The sequence below is a fragment of the Cupressus sempervirens genome, chromosome 1 (genome assembly GCF_028749045.1).
Source record: "Cupressus sempervirens isolate cs-2001-9-10 chromosome 1, ASM2874904v1, whole genome shotgun sequence".
NCBI classification, from domain to species: Eukaryota; Viridiplantae; Streptophyta; class Pinopsida; order Cupressales; family Cupressaceae; genus Cupressus; species Cupressus sempervirens.
The window spans coordinates 346,869,619-346,885,297 of NC_143118.1; positions in this window are offsets into that span (position 1 = coordinate 346,869,619).

Sequence of the window (15,679 nt, forward strand, 5' to 3'; positions counted from 1 at the left end):
AGAAGTACAATGGAATATCAAGACTCGCAAGTCATTCAATAGATGTACATGCATGTACTCATGTGTGGTGCACCACCATCATGAAGATCATAACAGAAGGGCTGAAAGAGAAAGTAATGCAAGAAGTTACTCAACTAAAAAAAATGCAAGAGGATAGATCATGTGACATGCATCCTAATTCAATAATAAAAGTGCAACAAAGGTCTGACTAACATCCGAATGAATAATCTAGGTCCACAACCAAACTAATGTTAAGAAATCCTGAGAAAATAGGGTGGCATGCAAAACAAGGTAAAAACTCCAAAAATTGGAAAAATTCAAAATTAAAACCTATTTGACCTTTGGGTACAAAACCCCTGAAAATCCAATAATATTTGGGTTTGGACACCATATGCAAAAATGGCTAGCATAGCGATGCAAAACCCTAAACCCCCATCTCAAAAATAGGGAAAATGTTCATACTCAACCAACCGGGTAGAACCAACAATAAAAAATAGAGGGTAACACTAATTCTCAGCCTCTAGACAAATGGCTACCAAAAATAGAAGCTAAAAAGAAGCAAAAACAATAAAATGAGAAAGCCCTACCTAACAGCAAAAGGGGCAGAAACTGAAACCCATACAATAAAATAAATTGCCTGCCAAATTTCTCAAAATCACAACAAAGCAAGGTCTACCTGAGTTGGATCCAACAAGGCTGACCTTGTGAAGATCCCATTCTCATAGCTCCCAGAATGAGCAAGAAACCAAATCCTTCAGAAGAGGATTTTAGAAAAGCTCTTAAAATTTCTATTTTCAAAAAGTGAGAAGTGAATAATAAAATCCCTTTTTCAATACTTACTCACTTTTTGAGTGAATAATTGATTAGGGAAAATAGCCAATTAGAGTAGCTAGACTCTGAAACAATCCAAATGAAAATAGGTTATTCCTCATAATAGGAATTCACCTAAGCATAACTGCTAGAAATTAAATTTGAGAAGATTTAAAGCCCCAAACCCCAAAGTCACAAAAAATCACTTATCAACTTTTGCGACAATCCAAACCTCTAAATGCATAGATACACTTACTGGTCTAATCACATAATGCAAATAAGTTTGAATTTAATGATCATCTAAATGTTTTAATTTAAACAATTAAAATAAAGATACATTGACCATATAGGGACAACATTGGTAAAATGAATAGTTGAATCACTATCTCCATGTGCCACTACCAAGGATATAATTCCTGGACACTAAAACACATGATCAAGTGAAATTGCATATAATATCATAGTCGAAGAAAAATGCATTAAATACCTAATTAATCCATTTACATCACTCACATTCATAGAAAGTGTAAAGATACAAGAATAGAGTAAACAACCATAACATAAAATCCACCACATAACATAATCAGAAAGTATGTCCAAATACCAGATAATCAAATATGATCATAAATCTACTATCATCTGAAAATGGCATCAACATGAAGATATGATAAATTGAACAATATAGCAGTAAAGGATCTAGGATACTGAATCAAAGTATAACATCCAACCCTTAGGTCATCTCAAAGTAAATATAATAAAAGTATCAAGTATCTCTCTAATCAAAACTGACAAGATACAGACTGCAATTATGAGAGGCACTACTACAGAAAGGTTGTTTCAACATCAAACTTATCTAAATGCAAATATTTAGTAGCCACAATACTTAAAAAAGTGCGAATAGAACTTATTTTAATAATAAAAGAAAATATCTTATCAAAATCAAGTCCCTTTTTTTGTATAAATCCTTTTACCACTAACCTAGCTTTAAATTGTTTCTTTCCTCCATCCTCTTCTCTTAACCTATAAATCCATTTATTCTATAAAGCCCCTTTACATTCAGGCAATTTGCATAAATCGCATGTGTTATTTTTCATAAAAGAGTCCATTTCTTCTTTCATTGTAGACTCCCACTAAATCTTTGTATCCACTTTGCACATCTTCATCATAACATTTAGGTTCACCAACATCAGTAAGTAAAATAGAGTACAAAGAAGGAGAAAATATTTTTGGAGGTCTACTTAGCCTTGTTGACCATCTACCATTCACTATGGTGTGTGGTATTTTTTTTTTACGGTTATTGTAGATCATGAGGAATTGCTAGAACATAATCTTTTGGAGTATCATCCAACACTATATAATCATCTTCTTTCTTCTCATGTTGCTGCAATAGATCTTTGTACAACACTTTCTTATTGAATATGACATCCCTACTTCTTACAATTTTACAATTTTCAAAATCCCAAAGCCTATAACCAAATTCATTAATGTAATATCCAACAAATACACATTTCTTTGACTTATCTTTCAGCTTGATTCTATTTTTAGAATCTATATGAGAAAATTCTTCACAACCGAAGGTTCTGAATAAAGAGTAACTCACCTTCTTACTAGTCCATGCTTCCTCTAGAATACTATAACCCAAAGGAGTAGAGGGACCTCTATTAATCAAATATACAACAGTATTGACAACCTCTACCTACATGTTTAAGGGTAACCCTAAATGCAAACTCATACTCCTTGCATGATCCATTATAGTTCTGTTCATGCATTCAACTACTCCATTTTCTTATGGAGTCCTTGGAATAATTTTCTATCTATGAATACCATTATTGGAGAAACAATATTCAAATTCATGACTGCAATACTCACCACCAGAATCAGATCTAATAAATTTTAATTTCTTTCTAGTCTCATTTTCAACCAAGCATTTCAATTTCTTAAAAGTTTGAAATACATCAGATTTCTATTTAAGAAAATAAAATCATAATTTTCTAGTTACATCATCAATAAATGTAAAATAATAATTAGAGCCACCAAGGAAATATACCTGAGCTGGTACCCATACACATGTATGCATAATCTCTAATCTCTCGCTTTGCTTTTCCTTCCAAGTCTTCACAACTTTCAATGAAATCCACATTAACACATTTCAGACCTTGTAGAACTTTCTTTGAATGAATTATTTTCATACCTTTCTCACTTATGTGCCTAATTTTGTGTTGCCATAGCGTTGTATTAGAATCTACATCAATTGTTTGTTCTCCTTACTCAACTACAACAACTATTCCTAAACATTCATTTTTCTTTGAAACAATCAAAGTAGAAGGAACATTATGACCTGTACAAAGATATAATATGCCTACTTTCAAACCTTTTGCTACTACAAGGGAACCTTTTCAAATCTTCCAATTTTTATCATTAAAAGTAACTACACAACCCTCATCACCGAGTTTTCCTGCTGAAATTAAATTCCTACTCAACCTTGGAACATGTCTTACCTCATGTAATAGCAAATGACTCCCATTTTGGAACTTAATCTTAACTTTTCCCTTTCTAACAATCTAACAAGGTTCATTAACCTCCAAATAAACAAGCCCAAAATTCCCTTGGACATAATCAATGAAATAACCTAACCTCTATGGGATGTAGCGTGAAATGAAACACTAGAATCTAAAACTCATGAATTATCAATACTTTCTAACGAAAGAAGCAAAGCATCCTCTTTAGATTTGTTACTTACCACATTTTCCTCCTTGTTTCTTTCTATTTTATTTCCTTCATTGTTCTTTTGAGTCCAAAAATCTTTCTTCTTATGTCCTAGTTTACCACAGTACTAGTAATCTCTTGGTCCTCTGGATTGAGATCTCTTTCCCTTTGAATTTTCTCTTAATTTCCCACAATTTCCAAAATTATTTCCTCTCTTAGTTGTTCTACCTCTACTTTTTGTGTTTAAAGCACTTCCTAATGAAGATCCACCTAAGATTTTCCTATGAGTTTCCTCACTTACAATAACACCAATCATATCATCAAATTTTAGGGTATTAGGTCCAGAAGCAAAATTACTCACAATGATTACCAAGCCATTCCAGCTTTTAGGCAAAGAACCCAAAATCAAGGGAACCCTAATTTATTCATCAAAATTAATACCAACATAAGATAACTGACTAGTAACAATATTAAACTCATTTAAATGATCTACGATAGATCCACCTTTTGTTATCTTTATATTAAATAAATACTTCATGAGAAATACCTTGTTTGAAGTAGAGGCCTTTTTCATATAGTTTCGCTATGGTTTGCATCAACTCTTCCCTTTTCTTTACTTTTGTAATTTTAAATCTCACTGATGGCGCTGAGCATAATTGAATTCTTCCAAGTGCCTTTCTATCTAAAATCTCCAAGTCCTCATCTATAATAGTTTCCTATTTCTTAGATTTTCCTTCCAACAACTTTCATAAGTCCTTCTAATAAAGATAGTCCTCCATTTGAATATTCTATAACTAAAAGTTTTTCCCATTAAATGTCTCCAATTTTAGCTTACCCTCATCTTCCATTGCTCCCACTCAATTGTGAGACCTTCCTATAGAAGATTGCTAAAGAAAATGATGATAGTCTATCTTTAAAAGGACAACAATTTGAGCTGAAAAAAAGAAGAAGACCATCTATCTCTGATACCACTTGATAGGATTAATCTCAAATAGAAATAATAGTTACATGTAAATATAATAGTATCAAAAAATAATAGATCACAAAAAAGAGAACACAAGACACCATAATTTAATGTGGTTCACCCTATCCCTAGGCTGTGTCCAACAACAATAGGTCTAATATTATTATTAGTATCTAGTGATTAGAATCTGCAATTCCTTATAGCTCAATACTATGACAATAAGCTATAATATCACCATTATATTATGAAATCCCTAACCCTAATCCATTTCATACAAGTTTTTTACCTCTTACAAAAATTAGGGGTAGAATAAGTCATCCAATAGGAAAATAAAAGACAATGCCTTTTACAATATAAGTCCATTTTTGGCCCTTGACCTGTAATGTCCCATTTATTTTGGAGGAGTTAATTATAAAGTTATAAATTAAAAAATATATATTACAAGGTAACATTATAAATTAAATAAAAAAAAATCTTCTAGAGGTTGCTAGAAGAAGTGGAGAAAAATTAAAAAGGAGGCCGACCTATCAAGGAAAAAAGAATAAATAGGTATTGAGGGCTCATTGCCAATCATCAAGTTTTATTATTGAATTTTTTCTGATGTGCATTATGGAGCCTAGGGTTTTTGCAAGTAGTCACAATTGGCCATTGAGAATAAAAACTCTCAATTGGTACGCAATTTTGAGGGTGTGAAAGATCACCTGAATTCTTGCAACTATGGGAAGGATATTTCAGTCCTTTCACTTTTACTTAATTGCTGGTTTGGAGTTTCCAGTGGAGTTTCACTTTCACCATATCATCTCTAGCATTCAGTCTCCACCATTTGATCAATCGAGGTTCTTCAATTCAATTTGTAGTTGCAACAAGTTCTCAATTGTATACAACCAATTAGGGTTTCTCTGTAATGTGTTATGTCATAATGTTTTGGTGTTGAAATTTTCCATATCATTTGTAAAAACATTTGGTTTTCATTGAATGAATACATTGGCACTATTATTTCTTTTATTTCAGCAATATATTTAGTAGTGTATTAAATTTAGGGTTTTTTTAGTGGCCTATTGGTATAGGTCATTACAGTGGTATCAGAGCGGTTTCCTGCCAGCTTGATAGTGTTACCCAGCCACCATTTAATTTAATTTACAAAAGAACCAACATAACTAAGAATATGGTCGAGAGATATTCTCAAAGCCCATCCAGAAGTGTGTGAGATGATCAGACTTTACAGCAAGAGGAGAGGCTTCTACAGTCAATAGAGGTAAGTACACAGGAAATGATGGTTATGATGAAACATTTGATTGGGGAAAATAGGAGTAATAATCATAATAATTACCTAGATGATAGGAGCATAACAGGATCACAACATAGGACTCGGTCTGGAATAGCTGACAAACCCACACGTCCTACATTCAGAGAAGAAACTTCAGCACACACACCTAATACTATGGTAATAGATATTGTAGATGAACTCTGACAAGTGAGGAATGAGAGGGATTCATTACCATAATATGTACAGGGTGGATGGACATTTGATAGGTACCTGAACTATAGAGCTACCAGGCAGAAGCAAGTAGATAAACACAGTGAATTGCAATAAGTCACCAACAAGTTGGTAATACCCACATTTGATGGCAGTGGAAAAATGACTGCTCATGCTTGGATTCATAAGGTGGATACTTTCCTATCTTTGAAGATGATGACAAAATTTGAAGCACTCAAGTATGCCACTTTACATTTAGATGGGGCAACACATGATTGGTGGACACATTGCATGATCACATTGCAACACAATCAGGTAACCACTTATCAAGAGTTTGTGGATAGATTGATAGAAAGGTTTGATAAAAAAAATCCTAAAGTTTATTTATGTGAGTTAGCCCAGTTGAGACAATCAGGAGGCTTAGAACAATTTATCACTGACTTCCAGAAGCTTGCAGTGATGGTTCCTGACATTTTAGAAAGGAGGCGGCTAGTCATTTTATTCACAGAGAGATTAACTGAACCACTCAAGGGGTGGGTAAAGGCCTTTGATCCTCCTACATTATAGGAATCCATGAAGAAAGCCCGTAGTATGGAACTTGAGGCTCCAGCAAATTGATTTAGTTTAAAGAGTTCTTCATCATTTAGAGATAACAAAGGGGAATTCAACAAGGGTAAAGAGAAGGTTAGTGACTCAAAATACAAGCTAGCTACACCTTGGGATAAGGAAACACTTAATGACCTGTGTAGGAAGAAGCTATGCTTCTTTTGCAAAGGTCCCTATGAGTTTGTTCATGATTTTCCTATGAAGCCTAAGGGGAAGGCTAACCGGGTGATGTGGGCTTATTACGAAGGTTCAGATTCAAAAATCTTAGAGCACCATGATGAGGAAAAGGGTGAACAAGAGGTAGATAGTGCTGATAAAAAAGAGGCTCTAGAGATACATTTACAGAAGGCATGTTTGTCTAGTATTCAAAGAGAAGAATCTTTCAAATTTCGGGGAGTCTTGGCAGGACAAAAGATTATTACTCTATTGGATATAGGTGCCACATGTAATTTCATTGATGCACAATTTGTGGAGAGGCATGGAATCATTACTGAGGAGTTTGAGGGACTAAGAGTAAAGGTAGCTGATGGATATACTCTTCATTGTGATAGGATGGTGCGAGATCTACCTTTGCGCTTGAACAATTATGAGTTTAAGGTAGACTATCATGTGGTCAACATGGGTGACATGGACATAGTACTTGGGATGCAATGGCTACATTCTTTGAAGGTGGTTACCCTAAGATTGGAGGATATGGAGATACGATTCATGGTGGATGGCAGGACTCATGTGCTGAAGGCTATCTGTAATGGTGATGTTAGGACTATCTCAATTAAGCAATTGGAGAGATTAGCCAAACATAATAATATAGAGTGGGTGGCAATATGCACTTTGATGCCTACCCAGGAGGGGCAACATAAGATTGAATATCATCTAGATATTCAAAAATTGAGAATCAAGTATGGGAAGGTATTCAATGAGATTCCACCAGGCAAGCCACCAAACAAAGGTATTGAGCACATTATCAAGTTGGAGGAAGGTGCTAAGCCTATCATGATCACACCATACTGGCACCCAAAATGACTCAAAGATGAGATCGAGAGGACCATTAATGAGTTGCTAGCAATGGGACACATTAGACTAAGTCACGCTTTGCATCTTCTATTATTTTGGTAAAAAAGAAGGATGGTACTCTACGAATGTGTATTGATTACAGGGTGTTATATAAGAGAACTATAAAGAACAAGTATCCCATCCCACACATCGATGAGCTGATAGACGAATTGCATGGGGCTTGTGTTGGAAATATTCAAGATATAACAGTTTACTGAGAGGGGAGGGGTGAATCAGTAAACATAAAATCTTAAATCAATTCATATTAACCAGTAAAATATTTAATCACCTAATCTGCAGTATGTAGACATTCATAACACATAAGCACAAAGATTTTGGTGACCCAGAAACCTTCCAAAATAGAAAGTAAAACTGGGGTGGGGATGAACCCACAAATCTTCTTTACTGCAGTAGGAAGTTAGCCGGTTAAGGCATACAATGATCACTTCTGGTGATCTGCCCTGTTAGGAGCATAAAGGATTGTTATATCCACCTTGTTAAAGGATTTGAAACATACTTCATAAGTATGCACTCTGTCAGGAGATTTAGTACAAAGACTGTTAAGTCTACCCTGTTAAAGGATTTATAAAAACTGATTCACCTGTTAGAATGAAACAGTGGATCTGAATACAACTGATTGCTGATAAGATCCGCTATGCTCTGATTGTCCTTGATATGACAGATAAAACATTTCTGCTCCAATGCTGACCTTGCTGAAAACTTTCAAAATTCAGCTTACATGCTTTCGCACACATTCTTCACATTACATTTAGAATGATACAATACATTACATATATATACCATCCAAGTTAAAATTACATGCAATGGTCGGCTGAATAAAAGTAGACAAAATTTAACTGAGTCGGCCAAATAGCAAAACAAACTCGGTAGAACAAACTTCTTTGTTTACCGACTGAGCTCGGTTAACACTGAGTCCTATGTTAACCGACCGAACTCGGTTAACACTGCATCCATCTTTACTCGGTTAATATTGAGTTCTTAATTAACTAACCAAACTCGGTTAATGCTGAGTTCTTAGTTAACCGACTGAACTTGGTTAATACTAAGTTCTATGTTAACCGACTGAACTCGGTTAACACTGAGTTCTTCTTTACTCGGTTAATACTGTGAGAAAAGTGTTGTCACTAATGGCAAATAACTTTATGCCAACAATCTCCCCCTTTGGCATTAGTGACAAAAACAATTATGTATCAAAGTTTATGTACAGAAATTGACATACATTTCAAAAAGTTTCGAAAATTGTAGATCTTATTAGATGTATGTCTCCCCCATACAATATGCACAGTATTTACAGATCAATACATATATCTTTGCATGGATAGCACTAAAGTTCTGAAGTTTTGTCTCCCCCTTTTTGACAATAATGCCAAATAACATATATTTACACTGAGATTTCAAAATGAGAGAGAAATTCTGAATGTACCTTGAGAATAAGAGCCAAAGTCTTATCCCAATTTTCTTGCAAAATTTTGCTGGAGGAGAGTGCAATTTGAATTTCTGCAGAAAGTTCAATCATATGATCTGCAACTGAGAAATTGTTGTCATGAATCAATGTTCTGGAATGAGCAATATGCTTTTGCATTGAAGTCATGACAGGAAGAATCATATTCTGGATATCTATGAGAGTAGACCTGATTCTTGCTTCCTCTCGCAGCAATTCTGCCTGTTTCTCCGACAAAAATCTTATTTTATGATGATGGGATGAACTTGTACTGAGGTCAGATTGCAACACTTGGGCACTGACCTTCATATCCTCATCAATTTTATTCAACTTTTCTTTTATATCCTTGGTATACTTAGTAACATCATAGAATTTTTCAAAAAGTGAAGTTACATTATTAAAAGAATTTTCAAAATTTTTCAAAATTGTAGACAATTCTACCTGATTTAATGCAATATGCTGAGCAATGTGCTCAAGCACCTTATTGTCAAATTTCTTCTCTGCCTTTTCAATCAACTTTTCTTGGCCGGAGGTATCCTCACTGAATTTGTTTACAGCCTCTTCCAACTGAATCAAAATGTGTTGATTAGAATCTACTTCAACACCTATAGCCTCTGTTATAATATTTTTAGCACTCTCAATGATGCTATATTCCAGATCTCTTTCATGCCGTAGCTGTTTCTGCCTAGCCTTCTGCTCTAATAGCTGACTGAGCATTCTCATTTCATCAACTGATGCTGTATCAAGATCTATTTTAGGAAGGATAATGTCCTTATCCAAATCAATTTCCTCATCCAGTGTCTTGCTAGAAAACATGTATCTTTTTGCTTTTCCAGCAAAGACTTCATCTTGACCCTTGTGAACTGAGACTATAGTTGATGAGGCAGGGCTGGCTGATAAGACTGGAATAGGACTATGTAAAGGAAGACTAAGAGATGTGAAAATGGTATCAAAAATTGATGTTGCTGTACAGGATGGAGTGGAAGAGCTAATAGTTGCCAAAATTTGATTAAGAGAAGTCAAAATTGTAGTATCTGTAGGTACACTTATTATACATTCTGCAATAGAGGTTGATGTGCATGATGAACTTACTGCAGAGACTGATGGAGACTCGGTTAATGAAGGTGGCTGCAGCTCGGTTAATGAAGTGATTGGCACTTGCATAGATGGTACACGGAGCTGAGAGGACTTACCAGTAGAAGCTATTTCCATAGTTGATGTAACTGTTTTGGATGGAGAGTGTGGAAGAGATGCAATGACTTCAGCTGCAATTTGTACTGGATCTTCTTCCACCTTTGCTTGTTCATCTTCTTTCTCCTCCATTTCTTTTTCAGCTTCTTCTTCCTCTAATTCTTTCTCAGCCTCTTCTTCCACTTCTAACATGATTGAATGAAGATCCCCTGGAATATCTTCAATATCATCATCATCTTCATCATCATCATTGTTGTCAATGTCCTTGATTTCAACAGTATCATCACTGGATTTGTGTAGATGATAGATGTTTTTCCACATGTTTGTTGCATCATTTACCACATGCTCAATGTCTTTGACAAGTATCAAACAGGTGTGGAATCTAATCATCATATTGCCTTTGTGATCTTTCAGTGATGCTTTCACTTCAGCATTAGTGAAACTCGGCAGGAGATTCTTCAGTGTCTGCTCATAGATGTCTTTTACAGTCTTGGTTGCAGCTTCCCATCTGATTTGCAACCTCTCCAATAGTTCTTTGGAGATCTGGGAGGCTATCTGGTCCGGTGAGTATTTCCATTTACCCATCTTGTTCAGTACCAGTTCCTCAATCTGCATCTTTTCTTGTTCTGTTCTGGTTTCAAACTTCAATGCTTTGAAGTTTGTGAAGCTAGCACCTGCTTCTAATTGCTTCAATCTATCCTCAAATGTGAGTGGAGGCTTAACAAGTACAGGTTCTTTCTTTCCTTGTCTTGTTCTCCTGGAGAAGACTGCAGAGGCTTGCCTTTTAGGTTTGGTGATGATCTCCTTGCCTTTCTTATGTTGAGGCTCCTTTTCCTTGTCTGACTCGGTTTCCTCTTCTTCTTCTTCGTCTTCTCCTTTTCCTTCTGTTATCATAAGAGAGCCAACTTCCGTCTTCAGTTGGGCTATCCTTCTCTTTCCTTTGCTAATGGCCTGAGGGATTTTAATTTGGAGCTCAAATCTGGCCTTAGCTTGATCATATGTTCCAAAAATTGGTTGCCTTGGGTCTACTGGTTCATTCACCAGTGCTTCTATGATATCCCTGGCTTCGTCAATTTTTACCTCATAGGGAAGAGGTTTCACCCATGCTACTTGAGGCTTGGCTGCCTGAATGTATACCTTGTCGCAATCTACCATGAAGCATATGTCTTCCTTGTTTTCTTCAACCAGTTTGGGTGGAATTTGGAACCTATGATTCATCTTTTCCTTAAATTCTTCAAAATAGTTATCCAAAATACTATCAAAATTTTCACCTAGTTCTGCAATGAACTCATTTATCTGATAAAGAATTGGTATATCTTTTCTCCATACTACTGATCCCTTTGATGGAAAAGATTTCTGAATATAGAAGAATAAACAAATCAAAAGCGAACCAAATTTGTAAAGATTGTTCTTGGAGGTTCTAATGCTTTCCATATTCTTATTGAATTGGGATAAAAGTAATTCTGATAAATCAAATTCTAAATTCTTCTTCACTATTTTGTACGCCAGATCCACAGCTTCATAGGGTACACTGTTTGGACGGCTTGAACTATAGATTTTGTGAGCAATGACGTGAATGCCAAATCTCAATTCGACGTCAGCTACAATATTCAGCTTAAGTCCCCTACCATCCCATTCTGCTTGGGTCAGTTTCTGCAATTCCTCTCGACCTAGGGTTTTGGTAGACTTGGTTTTGCTCAGCATGGGGAGTCCAGTAATTTTGTTGATCATTTTCTTTGTGATGAGCACTGGTTGCTCTAACCACAATTGGCCATTGTGAACTCGACTGAGTACATACCTAACCCATTTAACTTGAAATTTCCTTGGCAAGTGCGAAATGTGGGTTAACCCTTTTGTTTCAAGATGCTTATGTTCGGGTTTTAGGTTTCCATCTATGCTCATTTCACCTAGGGCATTATCAATTTCTAGGTTTCCAAGTTCTTGAATAGAGCATTTAAAATGAGATCTTATATCATTGACAAGAAGTACCTTTGAAGGAATTTGAGATTGGGCACCATTAGGGTCCAGTGATTCTGCAATAGCTGGTGCTAATTTGAAGTTCGGCGCCTTCCATTCCTCTCCTCTAACCAGCATTTCTGAGCCTTTCTTAGTCTTAGAGCTTCCACTTCCGGATGCCATTGTTACTTGGTAGGTGTAGAAAAATTCTGAATTGATTCTTTCGCTCTTTTGAAAAATTCGCTCGAAAATGTCTTAAGCTCGCTCTGAAATTGCAGAAAATACCTTAGCTCTTTGTTTGCAGTAAAAATTTAGATCAAATTTTGCCCCTTTTGATAACAAATTTTCCATAAATGTTTGGGTACGATGGCAGAAGAAATGGCAGGTTGTCATCCACTAGCTCGGTAGATATTATCAACTCGGCGATCGAAAGAAAATATTGAAGTACCGACCTTACTCGGTTAGGTCACGAACCGACCTTGCTCGGTTGACACAACATGGTTAATGAAACTTAGTTGTGACCGATCGAACTCAACAAAGTCTCTTACCGACTCAACTCAGTAACTGCTACTCGGTTAATGAAGCTTTGTTACATCCAACCAAACTTGGTAAAGTATTGAACCGTCCTGGAGTCAGAGTGTATCTACAATACTAATTTGATCCATCTTCTTCCTTTGGAGCTGCATAGGATAAATCTTGGAAGATGCAGTTCCAATGTTTCTTATATGAATACTAATTGGAAATGGTAGAGTCACCTACCTCTTGAGTGACACTCCTATCTGACTTATCTTGTTCGGTAGATTTTGGAATCCATTGCTGCTTCATTTGCTTTCGAATGTTATCTGCTTTGATTTTCTTTTCATCTTCAATTCTTTTGATATTCATGCAATTTTTGGCTATATGACCGAGTTCTATACATGTATAGCACCTTACAGTTGTGTCCTTTTTCCTTAGGTGATGTCTGGCACAATTCATGCCAGTATGTCCATACTCTCCACAATAGTGACATCTGCACCAGGTGTTGTAGTCCCATCCGAATATGGCTTTGACAAGTTGTTCAGCTGGATTGAATGATTTGGATTTGCACTGGAATGCCTTGTGACCATGCTTTTTGCATTTGTAACAATTGCCTTCAAATTTTGGTTTTTCTTTACACTCATTTGCCTTGTGACCATGCTGATTGCAGTTGAAGCACTTACCATTGAATTTTGCTTTCCCATTGCTCCAGCATTTGTTTGATGTATGACCTATCTTGCCACAATGATTACAAGTGGATCTTTTATTTCTTTGTTCACCTTGCTTGGAGGATTCACCAGCTTCCTTGTATCCAAGACCAGCTTTGCTTGTTTGTTTTTGAAGATTCTGCTCATTCAATTGATTTACGTCTACCTGAGATTTCATCATCCTTCCATTGACTTGCCTTTCAGAGATTAAGTCATTTTCCAAGCTTTCATTGATTTGTCTTTCTGATCTCAAGTCATTCTGTAGACTTTCATTGATTTGCTTTTCAATGTTCAAATCATTCCTTATTCTTTCATTTTGTGCTCTGAGAATCCTGATTTCTTCATTTGCATTGGTGAGTTGGTCTATGAGATCTTCATACTGATGAGTTTGATTGCGGATTTCATGACTTCTATCTTCCAGTTCTTCTTGTGCTTTGTTTCTTCGATCCAAAGCTTCACATAGCCTGATTGACTGTATTTCTTGTTCTCTCTTAAGCTTTCTTACCTCTTCTTGCAGAGATCCATTCTTTTCTAGAAGTTCTTTGATTTCTTGGTCAGCTTCTTCTGAATTGCTTGATGGTAACAGGTCTTCAATCTTCACTTCAACATACTGATGATCATTCATTTGTTTTGCAAGATCCTTTCTTCTTTTTAGGGATTGAGAAAGATGTTCCTTTGCTTCTTTAAGTTGAACCATGGCCATTTCAAGATCTAACTTTTCATTTTCTATAACTTTCTCTAATCTGAATATCTCCATTGACTTTGATCTTTGCTCAAGCTGTCAAGCTTTGTCCTGAGAACCAAGTTAGCTCTGATACCAATTGTTGGAAATATTCAAGATATAACAGTTTACTGAGAGGGGAGGGGTGAATCAGTAAACATAAAATCTTAAATCAATTCATATTAACCAGTAAAATATTTAATCACCTAATCTACAGTATGTAGACATTCATAACACATAAGCACAGAGATTTTGGTGACCCAGAAACCTTCCAAAATAGAAAGTAAAACTGGGGTGGGGATGAAACCCACAAATATTCTTTACTGTAGTAGGAAGTTAGCCGGTTAAGGCATACAATGATCACTTCTGGTGATCTGCCCTGTTAGGAGCATAAAGGATTGTTATATCCACCTTGTTAAAGGATTTGAAACATACTTCATAAGTATGCACTCTGTTAGGAGATTTAGTACAAAGACTGTTAAGTCTACCCTGTTAAAGGATTTATAAAAACTGATTCACCTGTTAGAATGAAACAGTGGATCTGAATACAACTGATTGCTGATAAGATCCGCTATGCTCTGATTGTCCTTGATATGATAGATAAAACATTTCTGCTCCAATGCTGACCTTGCTGAAAACCTTCAAAATTCAGCTTACATGCTTTCGCACACATTCTTCACATTACATTTAGAATGATACAATACATTACATATATATACCATCCAAGTTAAAATTACATGCAATGGTCGGCTGAATAAAAGTAGACAAAATTTAACTGAGTCGGCCAAATAGCAAAACAAACTCGGTAGAACAAACTTCTTTGTTTACCGACTAAGCTCGGTTAACACTGAGTCCTATGTTAACCGACCGAACTCGGTTAACACTGCATCCGTCTTTACTCGGTTAATATTGAGTTCTTAATTAACCGACCGAACTCGGTTAATGCTGAGTTCTTAGTTAATCGACTGAACTCGGTTAATACTAAGTTCTATGTTAACCGACTGAACTCGGTTAACACTGAGTTCTTCTTTACTCGGTTAATACTGTGAGAAAAGTGTTGTCACTAATGGCAAATAACTTTATGCCAACAGCTTGTTATTTCACAAAAATTGATTTGAGATTAGGCTATCACTAGATCAGAGTTCGAGAGCAGGATATTGAAAAAACTACTTTTAGATGTCATTACAGGAATTTTGAGTTTGTAGTCATGCCTTTTGGTTTGACTAATGCACCTGCCACTTTTTAGTCTACCATGAACAAGGTCTTCCACCATTAGTTAAGGAAATTTTTGCTAGTGTTCTTTGATGATATTTTGATCTATAGCAGGACATGGAAAGAATATTTAGACCACTTGGAGACAGTATTAAGCATTTTATAGAGCGAGTCTTTGTATGCCAAGGAGTCCAAATGTGATTTGGGGATGATAAAATTGTTGTATCTTGGAGACATCATTAGTGTGGAAGGAGTGTGAATGGTTCCTAAAAAGATCCGTGCTATTTTTGATTGGCCA